Here is a 20570-nt window from a genome sequence, read left to right as displayed (position 1 = left end):
ATTTCCACTAATAGAAGGAGATTGGTAAACTTGAGAAAGGAGAATGGATTTGCTCCTTCTAGTTTTCTTCCTGTTCCTGTTTTGCTTTTTGTTTGTATAGGCATCACCTTGGCAATGATTCTTCATCCTGGAGGTGGCAGTCTGTTCCCATAACCGCATAGCAGCAGCTGAATCCATTTTGCAATTTTTCTATACCCTTAGAACCAGTCTTATTTTGTTACTTGTAGATCTCAATACCAGTGGGCCAGTGTTCACTTCTTAGAAATCTGGAACTCAGCTCCATGGGGACCCTCTTTGATTTCAGAGATGCCAGCAACAGCATAGCAGCACCACCCCCTTCCTGAGCCTAAGTTTAAGCTCTGCAGAGCCTTCCTGCAGGCTTCTCAGGGTTAGTCACTCCAGACTCTTCCCTTTGCTTTGGTAGCCATATCCTACAATCCCTACATTTGTGTTATTTTGTTAGTGTCTTCTGTTTTTATTATTTGGTGCTTCCACACTTGGTAAACAATTTTTATTTAATATTATTCTGTTAAAAGAGCTGGTATAATTTCTCTGGGCAGGTATTTGAGTGATACACAAATAATTCTTTTGCTGGTATCTTTGATACAGAGTGATATGATACAGCATTTTTCAAATAAGCTGTACAGTGATTAAAATCATTAGTCCATTTAAAATTGCTTAGTAGTTGATTTCAAACTACTATAAGTCCAATGATAATTATATTAGTATATATTTTATCTAACCATTTTAAATTTGGAGTTAATTATATCAGTCTAATAAGGCAGAAGTGGCAAGTATTTTGATGCAGGCAATAGTATTATACAACGCTTAGCTCTGTATGACGTATATTCCTCCCCCTTTGTCAATCACTTAACAGTTTTTGTGAAATTCTAAGTAAAATGAGTCATCTCCATATAATGAATAATTTACATCTTCTTACTGGACTGACAAGAGTACAGTGAAAAATCATCTTTAATTTTGGAAAAATTTTGCAAATTATGAGCCATTTGCTGAGTTTTTATTCCTCATTAAATGATTCTTGTCATGTGTAAAATTCTCATTGAATGCAAATGACAGTATTCACATATTTTCAGATTTGTGAAATAACTTTACATGGAGAGAAAAATTTTATTCCAATGACAATAGGTAATTTGCCTTTCATATAGGTAATCTCGCCTACGGAGGGAAAATTATTGCTAATGTCTGAGTGCAAGCGGTTTTCACATTGTTTAAAGGAGTCAAATTTGTATGTCAGACTAATGCACTTTCCCCCCAAATTTTACAAAAGTAACTTCAGCTATCTGACAGGAAATTATTAATTCTGTGATATACTTAGTGATTCAATAGTTTTCTGTACCAGATGACATTGATTGACTTTGAAATGTAATCAGTAAAATACAGTGTATATATTAACATCTAAGTAACCACGTTTATTATAATAGGAGTTTATTCCACTTGTGTATTTATGTGACGCTGTCAACTTAAGAATGAAATTTCATTTTTCATGATTGTTGTTTAAGTGTGTGAACAAGGGGTTCTAGCTTCCTGGATTATAAATAATAACAAAATAAAACACAGGTCTTTAACTCAAAATAGACTGGCCTAGAAAATGCAAAGTTATCAAATACATGGAAAATTTAGTATTTTTTCACTGTTGTTTTTGAGGATATCTGTTATTTCCTTGATGACCTTTAAAAAACTGCCAGGTGTGCATTCAGTCTCAGTACTACCCATGGATGGTTATAAGAATACCAAGATTTGAGTCACTGTGGTAATCAGAGCACCAGATATGTGTCTGAGCTTCTATTTTATCTTTTGGGATTCTACATTAACAGGCAGATGTTCTGGGTTCCACTCTTGGCTGTAATATGATATTGGATAAGTCATCCTACTTTCAGGCTCAGATTTCTAATATAAACCTGAATTCCTATGACTTTAAGAATTTTTCAAGATTTATATGAAAATCAAATGTGATTATGCATGTGGAAACTCCTAAGAAAATATATAATTATTTGTAAAATTTCAAGTTGTAGAGTTGTGGGAGAAATGACTCTAGGACTTGGTATCAGGTAGCCATTAAGCAGAATCTCTTTTACTTTTCCTTCAGTGGAGATATGACACTATAAATCTCAATTAGTTGATCCCAGGAAGAGTATCAGATACCTCTTGTAGAACCTGTCAAAGTGTCTCAGGTATAATGCAAAAACAAGGACCAGGAAAACAGCATGCCTCTAAATAGACTGCCATGCTGCACAGAGCTGGTCTACACATGGTTTGATAAAAGCTTGGAAAAGGTGATCTTGAACATTTTCTATTCATTTAGACCCATAATTGAGAAAAACTGACTGAAATAAGTTAAGAAGGACTAGCAGCACAGGATGAATACAGGCAGGAACAGGGTAGTTGACTTCAAACCTGATCCAGTAGTTTGCACATAAATTTTCCCAATTATTTCAAAATCAAAGTATCTCTTAGGAATCCAGGGAAACTATTCACTACTACTTAGATCATGCCAGATATCTGTATATGTCTGAAGCCTATCACCTATTACAAATAAAATAAAAATTATTGATGGTATGTGCAGAGAACTCTGAATATCTGTTATTCAGAGTTACAGTACCACTTCATTATAACGGATAGAACATTTTGTGTTTTCATATCCTTAAAATCAAACCTCTGTATAATAAAGAGCAGGGCTTGAGAGAACTATACTCCTAAAAGCCAAAAGAATAAAATTCTTTATGATGGATATTTCTCACCTTATGTAAAATAAATCTATATATTTTTGTATTTAAAACAAAGGTAGTCAAGTTTAGAGGGTGTCGTCTTGAGAAAGATAACCTAGGTTAATTCCTAGATTTGCCAGTGAGAAGCTATGTGACCTCAGGCACCCTATTTAACTTGTCTGAACTTCAGTTTCCTCATCTACAATATGGAGGCAGAAAAGTCCTGTTATATAGAGTTGTGAGGATTCAATTAATTAGCACAGGTCCCAGGTTAAGCAGTAGTAAACGCTCAGTACATGTTAGGTATTAATACTGAACAATATATATATTAGAAAGCACTTTAGAAAAATTAATGCAAATGATTTTCTTAAAAAATTCAATTCTCTTAATGTTTTTGTTTATAAAATTACACTTTAATGTCTGTTTACATTGTGAATTTTTCAGTCTCACCATTCATTTATTTACTTATTTCTTCCCCACCTATTTTTGCAGCATATATAAAATGTGTGATAAGTACTTGCTGAATGTTGAACATGTCACAGTAAGAAGCTCACAGACCTTACCCTAAGGGAGATCAAGAAGCTCACAGTATAGTAGGGAAGATAAACAGATTAACACACATCCAATGCAGATGGTGAAGTCTTTGACAGCTCTATTCACAAGATGTTCTGCGACCTATATTAGCACCTCAGCCTTGTGCAGACTTTAAAGTCCTATTAGAGGAAGTGTCTCTTAGTAACACCAATCTCAAAAAAAAGGAAAACTGTATTTCAAAAAATAAACAGTATGTGAGAAAAGTACATTAAAAATGAAATTAAAATTCTGGGGAAATAGAAACTGAAACAAACAGGAAAAGAATAGTGAAAGATGAAGCTAAAATAGAGATAGAGGCAGTTACAAAGTGCCTTTTCTATGTCACTTAAAATTTTTTCAACTTCTTAACGAGAGTCATTGGCATGTTTTAAGCATAGTTTGTACATATTTTTAAGAGGTCACTCCAGGTCTAAGATAGAGAATGGTTTCGAATGAGAACAATCCAGAACTTATTCTACATAATTAGAATAACAGTACTCTAATTCTGAGGTACTGACAATGGAGAGATGGATTGAAGAATTAAACATCTATTGAGGGACAATCTAGAATTGGTGACTGAAGGAATGTGGAGGAGAAATCACATTATATCTGGTATGACCTGTGTTAAAAATCATATTTCAGGTTCTTTTTGCTAGAGAACACATTATTTCAAAATACAGTGGCATAAAACAAAAATTTATGATTATTTCTCAGGGTTCTTGAGCTAGACTGGGCTCAGCTGAGCAGTTCACACTTAAGATCTTGGTGACAGACAAATGGCAGCTATGGCTGAAATCATCTGGTTGTTTATGCTTATATCTGACACAAGGGCTGTGATGACTGAACTAACTAGGAACTTTTAAGGCATCCCTCTTTCTCTCTCTCTCCCTGTAAGTCCTCTCCACATGCTATCTTAGCTTCCTCATAACATGGTAGCTAGACTTCTTCCCTGGAAGTTGGATTCCCTCAGAGATACTATTCTGACAGATAAGAAGTGGACACTGCCCTTAATTCCAGGGCCTGGAAACGGGCATATTATCACTTTTTCCATATAGGTTGATCAAAGCAGATACCAAACCTACCCATATGGAAGAGGAAGGATCACTGTCTCTGACTCTTTATGGGAAGCATGCCAAGGAATTTTTTTTGGCCATTTTTAATTCACCATACCCATTATTGTTACTATTTTATTTCTTGAGAATCAACTGGAAAAGGGGAGTGATAGAACATGAGGGTACTTGCCAGTTTTCTAGATATTGAAATTTTGAAAGGGAAAGTGGTTTGGAAAAGAAAATGAATTCTATCTGGATAACTGTCAGACTACCTAGTAGAGATACACAATCGCTGGATTTGGATCTGAAGACCAGAAATTGGGATCTCCTTTGGAGTTAGGCTTTACAGTTATTCATCTACACATTCTATAAACAGCAATTGAAGATCTGGCAGTGGAGGTGAACACTCTAGGAAATTAGAGAGATAAAGCAGATTAGGAGACCCAAGAAGAAATGGCAGAAGAAATGGCCAGGTGTTTAAGGGCTGGGCAAAAGTGATGAACACTGGGGAAAAAATGGTCAGATATGTAGGTAGAAAGGGAAGAGAGTCTGTTATCATAAAATCCAGGGTTAGAAAGCATTTTATTAAAAATTAAAAGAGATTGTCATGAAAGTTTTAGGGAATCTTCCTTTACTCTGGGTCTGAATTAAGACAAATTCATAACATTTATGACTGATATTAAGGTTTCTTTTAGATTGGAACTGGTTTTCAGAACCTGAGAATATTATTGTGTTTGGAAAATGTTCATTTGAAAAGTAAGCTTTGCTGTGTTTGCACTTATTTTCTTTTTAATTTTACTATGGCTTTTAAATATGTCTACCTACATTTATATCCATAACTTTATCTGGTCCATCAATACTTTCTTATAATTTTGTGAGTACAGAAAAATGAAAAAATCATAGGGTGTCTGACAAATTTTTGTGATAAACATTTTAAGTGTTAGAGCTTTAAAAGCCTTGAAGTTTCTTTAAAGCACCCTCTTAGAGGTTTTTCTTTTAACATTTTAGACACATTTGGCTTTTCTAAAACTAGGTATCAAGACAAAGAGATTCTGCTGAACATCATGTGATATCTAATGTGTCATGGGAGGCTTTTCTGCCATTTCTGAGAAATCTCCTTTTTGGGTATGATCTTTCTTAGAATAGAAAAAGATTTACAACCCTAATACAACCTGCAGTGAAATCTCATTGTACCATTCCAGAATTACTTATAAGTCTCATTAGAAGTCATCCTTGTTTCTATGTGAATAACAACTATGATAAACTTTCATGAAAGTAAGAAAATATGAGTAATAAAATGAATTCATTATAGTGAATATTTAAAGGTTAACAACATGAAAAGTATGCTTTATTTTCTTAAATATGAACAGATTTGTGGCTCTGGAAGTAAATAATTAGTCTTACTTTATATACTGGCTGCCATTGACTTATGCTGTTATTGACTTGGGTTGTCATTGATTAGCTCATGTATATATGTGTATATATATATATATATATATACACACACACATATTTTTGTATTCTTTTTATGAGTATATATGTGTGTATGTGTGTGTGCAAGTATGTGTAAACTTCAAACTAAAATTGTTAGAGTGTAACAATTTAAAATATATGGCCATCTTTTTCTAAAGGAAATAATATTTGTCTTCTTAATAAGAATAACTATGAAATAAAACTCTAACAACATCTTATATATTTCTTTTTTTAGATGTTTCAAGTAAAGACATAAAGTTTAATTATTTTTTTAAATGTCTTAGAAATAAAACATCTAAATATTCATTACCAGTAGCTGAAATATTTGTCTTAGCTCTCAGTTTCAGTATTGGTCCAATATGTAAGCACTGGTAGGTAGAAAAATCTTCACAAACAAAAGTCTTTATGTACAAATTGTATGAGGTCATATAATAGAAAATATGATCACACTGAAGGGAAAATTTACATTTAATAAAATGGTAATCAAGGAAAAAATTAAAAACAAATATATCCAGATTTAAGATGTACTTGATGATTTGATTTCCTTATAGCAAGAAATCTTTTATTATATTATCCATTTATTAACAGAGTAAGATTGATACCATTGTTCAGAAGTGTTATTTTAAATGGCATCTTAATTAAGATAAAACTTACATTATTAAATTATTTTTTCATAGTGTAGATAATTAGCAAACTATTTCCAGCTCTATTGCTCTATCAGCTTTGTATCATGTCAACATAGCTTGGAGGCAGAGCCTGGAGAATGCAACACGAATATGTTTACAATTAGACTCATAAACAGGGAGTGAGTGACCTCCTCACATTCCCTGATAACATGGACCATCCAACCTCTCTAAAGGAGACACCAGCAGTTCTGAGATGGAGCCTAACAAAAATAGCATGGGATGAAATTCATTATGAGGATGGAATTTATCAAATAGATGCTGCATCCATGCCAGTACACATTTGATGTTTTAAACGTCCAGGTTAAGACATGGGGTGAACAATCTTGAGCAATCTGTGATGGTGTTCTCCAATAGGAGAAATTAGAGTTATGTTTCAGAGAGGGGACACAGTTTAAATTTGAAGACTGCAACAATGGTACTATAATAGAAGTGGTGACCAAATCATGGGAGAATTTTAGAATAGGCCTTTAAGAATAGACATGTGTAAAAAACAGTCTGTCATCTTGTTAATATGACCTCTTTGTAATTTTTGTCTGAATTTTAAGAGTGAAAGAGAAGATAAACCAACTGAAATATAAGTTGCACCAAGTATGAAAGATGGCACAGGATGACATAGTATGAAAGAAAGTTTTTCACCCATGGTGAGAAAGATGGTGAACATAAGAGCAAAAAGAGAGAGGCTGATCCTGTTATCATTGTAGTATAGTTTTTTCCATATAAAACCAATCATACACCAAGTTGACAAGAACCAAACTGTGGAAAGATAGATTAATGAACAGTTTTTAGTAGAACCCACAGTAAAAAGATGAATACCTATTGTAGCCAGCTTTGGTTTTTGTCTGCTTTTTTGTTCACATTGAATCAAGCTCATAAGTTTGTAGGGTTACAAACACATAGTAGGCTAGATTTCCATAAATGAAAGGTAGATTTAAAATAATTTCATATATATCTCTAACAGTTAAAAAATTAAAATTTATTCTAAATGTCAATAAAGCATTCAATATGAAAATGAAATTTGATCAATTAAAAATAGGGAATGTAGTCACAACCAATTGTGAATGAAATTCAATTGATAGGGTCCAACTGATATTTTTTTCCCTAATTTATTATTAGGAAAATAATATTCAGTTCTTATAAGCTTTGATTGCATAAATGATAGATATCTCAGACTTTGAGGTTGTTGAGAATCTTCCAAAGAAGATCTAAAGTTTTGATAGACTTTTTAAAACTATCTTATTTAAATAGTCACTAATTCAGAATCATTTTATGAATTATCTTTTTCCTTCATCATTATCATAATTTTTTATGAAACAACTTGGAATATGTTTTGAAAAGAAATCAACTCTACTACTGACTTTCATATACACAAAAGCAAGATTAGATCATATCTTATCATATATCGATCATGTCTTATCAGGTATCATGACTACGCAGTTTGCAGTTTTCAGAAGTTAGAATAAACAACATTACATCATGAACAGTGATAGTACAGCAAATAGGACCACTGTGTGACTTCACAATCATATAAAAGATTATCTGTAGAAATATTTGAATTATAGTGAAGACTTTTCTGTGATTTCCTTTAAAAACAATTTTCCTCATGCTTGTTTTCCTTGTGTTTTTAAATATTTCCAAACCACTTCATTCCTAAGGCCATTAATTAACTGTCAATAATAACAAACACTTCTCCCTCTCTTTGTAGTGAGATCACAGTGTGACAGCTATATGACAGCATTTGAATTACAGGAAAATGAAGTAGGTTGTCTATAGTCATATAGTGCAAAAACTAAATGGATTATGAACCCAGAAAAAATATGGCTTCAGAATTCATGCTTTTATCACCTGTGATTGTTCATCTCATTCCATGTGTTAACTTGGCTATGTTATGACACCCAGATATGTGGTCAAACATTATTCTAGATGTTTCTGTGAAGGTAATTTTTAGATGAAATGAACACTCAAATCAAGATGGCCTTGTCCACTCAGTCAAAGGCCTTAATAGAAAAAGATGCCGTTTCTGGAAAAAGAGGGAATTTTGCTGGAAGACTGCCTTTGGACTCGAACTGCAGCTCTTCTCTGGGTCTACAACTCACCAACCCACCATGCAGATTTTGAACTTTCCAAGCCTCTGTAAATGTGTGGGACAATTCCTTAAAATCTCAATCTCTCCCTTCCTTCTCTCTCTCTCTGGGTCTCTCTCTGTGTCTCTCTTTGTCTTTATCTCTTTTTCCTCAGAATCACTGTAGACCAGGGTTGATGTATCTTATGCTGCTCTTAATTAAGCTCCCTGTTATCAGTGAGAATGAGAGCACTTCAGAATAGCTCAGACTAACTGGCAACACTTAACTGTAAGAGGTACGTACAATGAATGTGATGGATAAAAAGGACAGAATATAATCCACAGCAACCTGACCTAGAGGGATCTGTGGTAATTTGAAGAAAACATGATGCTTCAGGATGCAAGACAGATGTGGACCCCATACAAATATTTCCTGACATATAATACCAGAAAGATCTCTGGCTGTGCCAGTTTTCAGATGTAAACAACTTCTGAGACCTAGAGCTCATTGGTTTAATGGGAGGCTTGGTCACCTTGAAGAAAGGCCCTATAATCCCACAGGAAGCATATACCATACTGGTCAATAATTTTTCTCCAAAGGAGCTGACAGCTGTTTCTTATAGTAACTAAATACTAGGAAAATTGAATACTCAGATCTTCACAGGGCTATTGGATGCAGATTTTAAGCCGACACTGAACTGATACCAGGAAATCCAAAAGTCATGAGCCCTCCTCATCACTTCACCCCGTTTAGAGTGATAATTCAAATTCCAGTCCAACTCCATCTCATAATTTTTCCAGTAGGTCTGTTGACCTAGGCTATTTCTATGGTCTCTGAATGCATGATCAAGATGAATATAGTTAAGTGCTCTCAGAATCTCACTTTGTTTTCTTGACTTACAGATTTCAGAGCCATTATTGTAGAAAAGGCTCAGTAGAAATCCACGATACCTCTTACCCCTGTCAAAATAGAGTACCAACAGCAACACTCAGTGAAATGGCACAGTACAGTGAAAACTTCACAAACCTAAAGGATGCAAGGACGATAGTCCCTGACATATCCCCACTTAATTCAATACTTTGTCCCCTGAAAAAGCAAATAGATCAAAGCAGATGACAGTGGTCTATTCTAACTTTAACCATGTGATAGCCACAATCATAGCTGCTCTAACGAATGTAGTATCTTACTGAAACATATCACACAACCCTGAACCTTGGCAAATGGCTATTGGTGTGTTGTTATCAACCCCAACCCAGAATGGGAATCAGAAGCCATTTACAATCCTTTAGGACAGACAGCAGCACACATTTACTAGCCTTAGAGCTATATTAATGTTCCTTCTCTGTCACAGTAAAGTATGAAGAAGGCTAGATCCTGTAGTCAATGTACAGAACATCATGTATGTCATCCATACTGACAAAAACTGAATCAATTTTGGGGCTTTGAGTAGGCCAATAGCAAGAGAGGAAACTGTATCCATTCCAAATTATGGTACTAAGTAGTACTGTCACTTAAACCATATGGCTTTGTAGATGCCATGATGCTAGAAAAACATCTACAGAATCAGGGTACCATGTGGATATTTATAGCACAGACTTCTGGGATTCTCAAGCAGTGTCATGATTTGTGCAACGGAGAATTATTCTTCAATTCAGTTCTTGGATCTATCATAGACTCATAAGCCCTTGACATTAGCCTTGAGTCTTTCGGTGACTAGAGGACATAAAGATGCCCACAATGAAATGCCTATTTTCTGAAATACCAAATAATAAGTTTGAGTAGACTTAATACCAATTCATCATACAATGGAAAGAGAGTGTTTGAGGTATAGCTCAGGCAATTAGAAAGGACAAAGTATATTACATAAATAGGTGTCCTAAACTCACATGTCATCTCTGTTGCATTGATATTTATCCCTCACACTTTACAGGTAGTTCCCTAAGACCAGATATCAAAGAAGGAAAAATTCTAGGTCCATTTAATGGCTAAGTTAGTTCAATATATTGGTGTGAACTAAATATACTTTTTCAACATTATTGGTCTGGAACCTAGGAATGGAAATTGTAACAGCTCCTCTCAGTGACACATTGGGGAACTTATCCCCACTATTTTAGACTGTGTTAAAATTTTATTTTTGACTTAGTTCCTAGGTTTTAATTTCTTGGGGCTTTGATTTGTTGGAGACAGGCTTTTCTACTTGGGAATACAGTAAGGGTTCAACCTGGTTACTTTGGACAGTTTGCACCAAAAATCTGAAGGCAGACAAGTTATTCCTACTTTGATAGAGGTAATTGACTCTGATTTTCATGATGAAATAGAGCTGTTGCTATTAAATCAGGAGAAGGAAGAATAAGGCTGCATCTCTGGAGATTTACTGGTGTGCTTGTGCATGCTTCCATTTATGGATATAACCATAAAGAGAAAATTATAAGCACCAGGAACTGGCAACAGCACAGTTACCTTGGAGAAAGAAGTCAGGGTCATCTTACTGGGCAAACTACTTATTAGCAGAAGTACTGACTGAGGTTGTAGGAAATCTAGAATGAGAGGTAGAAGAGAGAAATGATATATATAAACTATGGCCACAGGATGAACTGCATACAGGAAACTAACTTCTCAACGGTTTCTTCAATTATCCTCTTTTTTAAACTGCAACTGGCTACAAGTATCAGTGAATCAGTAAGTAAAGAAAGTGGATCTGAATTTTGCAAGAAGTGAAATGTAGCAAAACATAATTACTGATGGTTTCCTATTCCAAGTACTGGTATGTATCCAACTAAAAGCATATCTGACAGTGAAAATTTATGGTCTATAAGTGCCTGAGAGCTGACAATCCCAGGAGAAGCCCTCAAATAATGAAGGAAGGAGGTGATGGGTAAATACCACAACTTTTTTGACTTTAGGTGGGATAATTCTGAGGTGAATTTTATAAGTCTCTCCAAGGGGGAGATAAAACCCTATTTTTCCAATGTGTTAACTTAATTACTATCATAACCTTGAATGACTATATCGCTCCCCTAGTCCCTCACTGTGCTCCTGAGATGATTTCTAAATAAATTATTTACTCTATACATGTCATTTTGGACTAATAGGCTTAGAAACCCATCAAGTGAAAATGTCTCTCTAAAAAATTCTTCGATAGCTATAATTGCTATAGGGAGCATAGTCTACCTAGAAAACTGATAGAGTTGAACTCCTTTTCTTGAAATTTTTTATTAGATTGGATTAGATTAAATTCCCTTGACTTGAAACTGAAACTCTATCTACAGAGGGATAGAGATATAATTTTTGACCTATGAAACAAAAGGAAATCAACCTAACCTTCCAAAATAATGTTATTAAAGTGTCCAGAGATTAGATAAATATATGCAAATATCTTTATGCATTAAACAGAAAATTTAATGGAAAATGATTCCCCATTTCAACAGCAACACCAACTATAAAATACCTAGAAATAACAGTAAAGAACATTGTTTAAGATCTGTATAAAGAAAACAGCACAATTTTATTATTACAAAAAAAGTCTAATAAATTTGAGTTAGGTATAAGGAAGAACCTATATTTCAGAATGGGTGTACATGGTGTATGTGAATTGTAGTTTCACTATATAATAAAACTTAAGGTTACCAGAAATCTGATTATTAAGACTTGAATGACCGGCCAAGAATTTTGGATTTTAGTTTGGCGTCTTGGGAATGGGTTTGATCATTTCTGAATTTTAGAAAGGTTTGGAATTACATAGTCTAATTTGGAATATCAAGAAGCTACAGTAGGTAAAACAAGTTCTATGTGACAATTACATAATTATTATTGGTATAGATACTAATAAGAGATTCTATCAATACTAATAAGAGAAGCTGATAATAGAAATATTATTTTAAGAAGGCAAAATACTCTGTTTCAATTTTCCTAAACCTATATGTGTGTGTGTGTGTGTGTGTGTGTGCGCGCGCGTGTGTGTGTGTATAAAATTTTAAATGTAACCATTATTGACTATATGGCTTTTTCTCTAAAGCTCATAATGGCCAGCTCTCCAAATATATTCTATGGCTCAAAGACTACAATCAGTCTTGCTATGGCTATTGATAGTTCTGATATCCAGAATAGTATGGGTGGCCCTGCTTTAGCAGAAAACTGCCAATTCCCTCAGTATCTGTGAAGATCTCAGAACTGTTTTCTATTCTCCTGATGTGATTATGATTTTCTTTAAATTGGGGTAGGTGGAAATATGTTACCAATGAAGAATGGAACATTCTACTTCATTCCTAACTAAGAATTTCATTTTAACACCATCTTTGCACATTAAAAACTAAAATAAAATCCCTTGAGGGTAAATAAAAGATGTCTGGGCAGAGATAAAATGTAAAGCATTTGAAGATGATTCTAAAATTCGGGATTATGTATATATGTATAAGAAAAATCTGGTGCAATGGCAATAGTCCCTTTGAACTTGCATAGAATAGATAATTTAAAAAAATTTTTTAATGAATCCCCAAATTAGATTCAATTTTCTAGATAGTCAACAAACTAAAGCAGCACTTTCCACATTGTGTAGCTTTCTTAGGTATACATGTGATTAATACATATAACACCAAATCAGTTAGAAGCGTTCATTCAATTATTAGCTTTTGTGGTACACTGAAAAATATTTTCCATAGAATAACATTTGAAAATTTTAAGTCTCTTTGACTATTTTGTTTCTAAAAAATAAATGCCTATATTTCTGCTCTGACATGTAAATAGTGTGGATGTTAGCACTTCCATCCTCATGATAAAAAATGCTAAACAAGCTGAAAAACAACTCAGAGAATTGAGGTCAAAGGGCAAGTTGCTGCCCACAAACCTGAATAGACTAAGATATGGAGGATCACAGAAAATCACAACTTACTTGGAGCAGAAGCCACTGCTGGCACCAGTACAAGTAGGCAGACTTAAACTGTAATTGAAGAACTGCTGGCAGCTCAGTGTGGAGTATCTTGAAAGTTATGACCTCTGGGGATCCCAGTGTTAGGCAGGCCACCAAAATTCCATGAGTTTTACCTTCAGGATCCCCACCAGCTTCTCACTGTGAAAAAAAAGAAAGGAAAAAAAATCCCTTAGTTCTTCCTGTGTATAGTCTTTATTACCATAACTTTATAATAAGATTTGAAAGTGGGTACTCTGAGTCTTTCATATTTATTTTTCTTTCCTTTTTCTTTTTATAAATTTACTTATTCAGTTTTGGCTGCATTGGGTCTTTGTTGGTGTGCACGGGCTTTCTCTAGTTGTGGCGAGCAGGGCCTATTCTTTGTTGCGGTGTGCGGGCTTCTCATTGCAGTGGCTTCTCTTGTTGCAGAGCACGGGCTCTAGGCACAAGGGCTTCGGTAGTCACAGCAGGCAGGCTCAGTAGTTGTGGCTCACAGGCTTTAGAGTGCAAGCTCAGTAGTTGTGGCATGTGGGCTTAGTTGCTCTGTGGCATGTGGGATCTTCTCGGACCAGGGCTCAAACCCGTGTCCCCAGCGTTGGCAGGTGGATTCTTAACCACTGGGCCACCAGGGAAGTCCTATTTTTCTTTTTGAAAAGTTGTTAAGGCTATTCAAGGTCCAAAAATATAGTGGGAATTTGACTGGAATTCCATTGGCTCTATACATCAAATGGGGAAGACTAGTATATTAGTGATATTGAATCTTTAAGTCCATAAATAAGGGTTTTTTTCCTCCATTTAACTAGGAATTTTTTTTTCTTTCATCAGTATTTGGAATTTTCTTTATCCTATTTTACTGAAGTACAGTCGACTTATAACATTGCATAAGTTTAAGGTGTACAACAAGATGGTTTGATATATGCGTATGTAGTGAAATGATTACCACAATAAGTTTAGTTACCATCAATCACTTCACATACTTAAAATTGTTCATTCCTGTGATGAGAACTTTTAAAGTCTAGTCTCTTAGCAATTTTCAAAGATACAGTACAGTATTGTTACCTACAGTCATCATGTTGTACACTACATCCCCCAAACTTATTTATCTTATACCTGGACATTGTACCTTTTGACCACTTTCATACATTATCCTGCCCTAAGCCATACCTCTGGCAGCCACCATCTTGATCTCTGTTTTTATGAATTTGTTTTTTCAGATTCCATATATAAGTGAGATTATGCAGTGTTTGTCTTTCTCTGACTTATTCCATTCAGCATAATATCCTCAAGGTTCATCTATGTTGTTGCAAATGGCAGGATTTCCTTTATTTAATGGCTGAATAGTATCTAGATCTCTATATATATTCATCTGTTGATGAAATTGTTTGTTCTATTCTTTTTTTATGAAAGAGTGCTAGCAACACTTCTTCCAGATCTCTAAAATCATGGTGGAGGATGGAAATTCATATATACATTTTATTTAGTTTATGAATCAAGATTGAAACATTAATGTAGCTCATCAGCCACATATAACTGGATTCAATAAATTTTGTCTATTAGGATAATTTTTCCTTTTGTTTACTTTAATATGTAATTTATTCCATGAGTTTCACTTATGTTGCTGTAATATCTTATGGTTTGCAAAATAGGAAGCCTAATCTTAAAATATTCCTGTATGGTAGGAGTATTCTCATTTTAGATAAAGAAACTGATGCTCAGGGAGGAAAAATTTTTGACAAAGTTTACCAAGAAAATATACATTGAAGTTTGAAAATGAGCTAGTGCTTCCAAAACCCATGTCATTGTTCCATACTTATTCTGTGTTTTATGTAACAGTGCACTGTAAACATTATAATAAAAATGAAGATTGAATGTATAACAACATGTTTATAAAATTAATATACAATTAATTAGCAATTAGACTTTATATCTGTGTTATGAGTGCTTTGGGGATATAAAACTCTTCATGGATAAGAATCTAATCTCGATATCAGAAAACCATTCTATGTATCATGAATATTGGTATCAAGCATGATATATTTAAATGAATCTCTATCAATGTGAAATACTTTGTCATTGACAAATGATGGGCTATATAGGAAATTAGTATTTAGGAAATAAAGATATAATTTTAAAAATCCTTGCTTTCTTACTAGGGGAAAAAAGGTTGAAGTAACTGTAATATTAAATTATTTTAAGAATTAATTAAATAGATTACTAAAAATAAAAAATGGAAATACTTTCCTAGAATTTTATTCTGAATGTTCTTCTAAATTGAAAATATATTACTATGCTAGATATCAAGCCTCCAAGGAAAGCACTTAACAGTTTCACATTTCACTGACTAGTGTTTGAGATAGTTACTTTAAATCATAGCAGGACACGTGGAGTTAAATGATTTTATCTTGGCTTGAGAATTAACCAACAGCTGAACACTTTACCTGCAATCTCATTCAATGTGATTTTAATGGACTAGCTCATGGTGGGAAAATGCCATCACAATTAAAATGAATCTCTTAGGTTTATAAATCCTTGTAGAGACTAACTCAAGAAGGATATCAACAGAGGTTACAAAGAATATTTCACTTGAAAGTGTCTGTAATACTCTGCATATGTGACATTTTTTATAAACTCTTACAGTTTATTATATTTTCTATTTTAATATGCAGTAATCATCAACTAAATATTACGTGCATATTTTAACAAGTGCTATAGACCTAATGCTAATGCTCTTACCTTGAAGAGGATTATTTGTAGTTCAAGGCTTTAAACTACTCTCTAATATGTAGAATTCTACACTGAATAGTTTGCCCAAGTGTTCCGAAGGCTTTGACTTTGCAAGATATTGCCATCATTAGCATCAAACTTCTGGATCAGAAACGAAAACCACAATGCCCTATGTTGTTCATCTATGTTGTTGCAAATGGCAGGATTTCTGAATCTAGGTACTGAATCTAGGTACTATTCAGCCATTAAATAAAGGATTCTAGAATTAACAAAATCATCGAGGCAGGTTCTAAACAATTTTTTTCTCATTAAAATTTTAGCATTATTTATTTCAACAGTGTTTAAAATTGTTTTAATGGCAGTGGTGTTGAGAGGATCAATAGATATGATATCAACAGATTTAAATGAAGAAGTGGTTGAAAATTCATAAAGATTACCTTGGTAATAACACAAAGGCAGGAAAGACAATAAAGACACGTTGCTAGAAGTCTAAATCTGAGTTATCCTAAGTATTTAATTGGAAAGATACTTGAGACTATAAAGATAGAAGGTCCTGGACGAGGATAAGAAATGAGGTACAGAATTAAAGGAGGTATTCTCAGATTCTTGAAAGTGAGTGCCTCCTTAAATTTTGGGTCCTAGGCTCTTGCCTTTCCTCACCCTAGTCCTGAGCAAGAAAAGTTGAATTAAATACTACACAGATTTCCCAAGTTTCGATATTTCAAAGGACTCACGAGGCTTCCCAAAGCATACTCACATAATGCTCTTTATTTAAAGTGAAAGTATCAATAAGACACAGCAATAGAAAGAGAGTACAGGCAAGTTTTGGAGGTCTGAAATATATTCAGGTACAATCTCCCCAGAATCCTTAATGCACATGGGCCAGGCTTCAACATCAGTTGAGGCATCAAGATCTGTGCAAGGAATCTGGGTCTCATGAGCACTCAAGGCAGAAGTAAGGAAGGGGGATTACACATGTCTGGCAATGTAGTTAAACATTGCCATATCTCATAGGCTACACCAGGTAAAAACCATCAGTAAACCAAGCCCTAGGAGTGTCTAGGAGCTCTTTAGACTTTAAACTACACATGATAAATCCCACAGAGCTTATCTTGGTCAAAGCCAACCTCCAGTATCCCCAGAGATAAGGATAGAATTTTCCCAGACCAGCTGAAAATCAGCTCTATCCTACACATACTCCAGTATGACTCCCCCGACCTTAGGGCTACTAGGCAGAAACATTTTAACAGATGCCAGCAGGATTGCAAATTGGTTTTAAACCAATCTTAAGCATGCATGTGAGATCTTGATAGTCCTAGATGTGGCCCAAGGCTTATATCAGGAATAAATTAAAGTAATAATAACTGACTACAGGAATTTGAATTCTCTGGACAGTTATCAAATTTTGCCTTTTCATTACTTTTGGTCCCTTCCTCATACACACACCTTTTACATGTCCTACTGAAGAATTCCAAATTTGAAAAGCTGCATTATGCTTAGCCATCTGCATTATGTTCAATGTTGAGCATTCAGTGGTTTGATCCTTAGAAGAGGTTTCTTTGGAAAATGTTTCCAAAATCATGTATTACCTTTGAACTCTTGTACGTATTTATTTGCTTTTTTAGTAGGTAAAATGAAAATAAAGAAATTAACCATAACCAATTTAAAATGGTTAGTAAACAAATAGGGTGAAACATTTAGATGAAATAGGACTGTTTGTAAGGTAATAACACATGTGGAGAGTTTAAATGCAAAAACAGAATGCCATGAGAATTTCCATATTGTTTATGATCCCTGATTTCCAGTATGGTATATGTAAACATGCTCTGAAAAGTATTTTTATGTTCTTCTCTACATCACTAAGACAAATTAATGAATATACCACATTCCAATTTTGAAAGTAAAGTATAACAGTATGATTGAAACTACTCTGAATTTATATTTTATTCATAGACTGCCTTAAGAATTATTTTTATAAGCATCTGTTCAGATATATTTTTACTTTTTATTAACATATTCAAAGAGTAAAAAAATTTTGTCAGGAAAAGTTTTATTACATAAATGTATATAGTATCAAAGTACATATTTATTATTTAAATTATAGTGAGGTTACTAAAGCAAAAATGTAGACTTGGAAAAATGTTTTGAAATTACATATTTCTATAAAATTATTTAAAGTAATTGAAGTAGTTCTTCAACATTAAAATGATAATTATTTTGTTCATTTAAATAAAATACTGCATAGACATAGATATATATAACATGATGGAAAATTTCATTGATATTATAAAATCAGAGTATAATGAAAAAACTACAGAAATACACAAAAACAGTAAATTATATTATAAATTCCTGGTGAATGATGTCAATAAAACCACAAAAATGTTTTGGAATCTGGAGGATTTGAAATGACTCACAAATGTGTAATAATGAACTACTCTTAGAACTATTCAAACACTAAATATGTACTGCTTGTTAATCATTTATTATAGTTTTAATTTAAAATTTTTACCATTTTATTTTAAACCTCATTGTCAATATTGGGTAATGTCTTATTTAAAGATGAAAAAATCTTTAAGTTTTATAATTTTCATTAAAAATTTGAATCTAAATTACATAGCAGAGAAAAAAATTGGAAATATAATTAATTTTTTTCATGAGATAAAATTATTTCTATTAATGTTGGAAAAAACTTAAGTAGGAACTATAATATGTTGATATAATTTTGAATTATCTGAGTTATTTTATTTAAATAGTGCCTCATCCTTTCTCAGTTTTCTAGACTTGATTGTTGGGGGACTTCAATGGAAAAGGAAATTATGCATATTATTCTGTTAAGTAAAATAAAAATGTATAACATAATACTATTTCTGTCAATGGATTTTAGACACTTGGTAGTTCAGGTTTAGTAGCAACATATTAATTCATCAGTTTTTTTTAACTTTTCTACATATTATTCCTTAACATCTGGAAAAAATTTAAAATCTATCATAGTAAATATTGATATCTAAGAATGTCTTTTAAATTTGTTACCAAAAATCTTTTGTGTGCCTCAGTGTGTTAGTTTTATTATGCCCATGAATAGATTAAATCTGTATACTTAAAATAAAATTAAAGACAAAATGGTACAGAACTCCTGAACTGTGGAGTTTTTAACTTTATAAACTACCAAACATACAAACTGCTATCAACTGCCTTTTGTATATAAGATCTGTAAAAACGGCACTCCTTATAATAAAGCCCCAAATCCTCCTCTCTATGACTAAGATAAAACACTGAATTGAGACATGGTTAATGTATTAATTTGATGAATAGAATTTATGCTCGTCTCACTCAATTTTGACCTGTGGCTGCTTGCGGGGACATGGAAGAGGGGGCAAGAAAATCAAGAAACCTGGAATTGTGTTGCCATTTAAATGAGTATTCCTAAAAGGTGAAAAAGTGGAGAAAAGAAAGCCTAGCTGAATGTGATAGAAAGACCTGGACACAGTGGTGCTGTCCCTGCCAAGCACGCCAAGCCCCACGTACTGCTGAGCCAGTACCCAGAGAAGGAAGTGAAGCGCTGAGGTCAGTTAACGTACAGTATGTACCAGGACACCTGACTGCCTCAAGTAGTAAGGAAATCCTGAACTTCACTGATGGTGCAAAGAGCCCACCAGCTCTCCAAGCACGATGCTGTGACCAGCCTGTCCACCTACAATGTCCAGCTGGCCTGGAGGGACAAGGAGAACACCATCTCAGGTCCCATCCATGACACTGTCTCTGTCTCCCACCTCCAGTATGATGCCTTGCACCTGGTGGGACTGAAGAGCCCAGGACCCCGGCATTTCTTCAGCCCGAGTCTGTCTGTGGAAAGTTCCAGAGGCCTCAGGAAAGGCTTCGTGTCCGAGAGCGGAGTGGGGCCTGTGGAGGCCAGCTGCCTGGTGATCCTGGCTCCTGTTCTGCCAAGTCTTCCACATACTTTATGTGGAGTCCACCATGGACCTTCAGGGCAGAGCAATATTGGAAGGTGTCTCAATACCTACCACCACTTCTGTCCCATCACAAAAATGACTGATTCTCCCACAAAAGTGAACATTAGAGGATCCCACGAGGCTGAAGCAGGCACCTTCCTAGGTAAGTGCACGCACAGGTGGCACCCTGCCTGGCCTCCTGCGTATGGACATCGCCAAGTGCCCTGACCACCAACGAGAGCGCTCAGAGCGCTGGACCCCTAGCTGCTGACGGCCTCTGCACTGACGCAGTACACCCGGCTTTCCTCCCAGGAGACCCAGCAGTTGGCCGCCCTGGGGCCCCAGTACCGCAAAGGGCCTCAGTCCAGAGTTCGCCATCCACAAGCGGCAGCTCAATGCAGACAACCACAAGTTCCT

At 34.5% G+C, this 20570-nt stretch overlaps 1 pseudogene; it reads left to right on the top strand.

The window, feature by feature from the left end:
• Positions 1-20253, top strand: part of LOC117199356 (cerebral cavernous malformations 2 protein-like) — a 29325-nt pseudogene extending 9072 nt beyond the window's left edge.
• The last annotated feature ends 317 nt before the right edge of the window (positions 20254-20570 follow it).

This window comes from Orcinus orca, chromosome 12 (genome assembly GCF_937001465.1).
Source record: "Orcinus orca chromosome 12, mOrcOrc1.1, whole genome shotgun sequence".
Taxonomy (NCBI): Eukaryota; Metazoa; Chordata; class Mammalia; order Artiodactyla; family Delphinidae; genus Orcinus; species Orcinus orca.
This window is presented reverse-complemented; position numbering and strand designations above follow the sequence as displayed.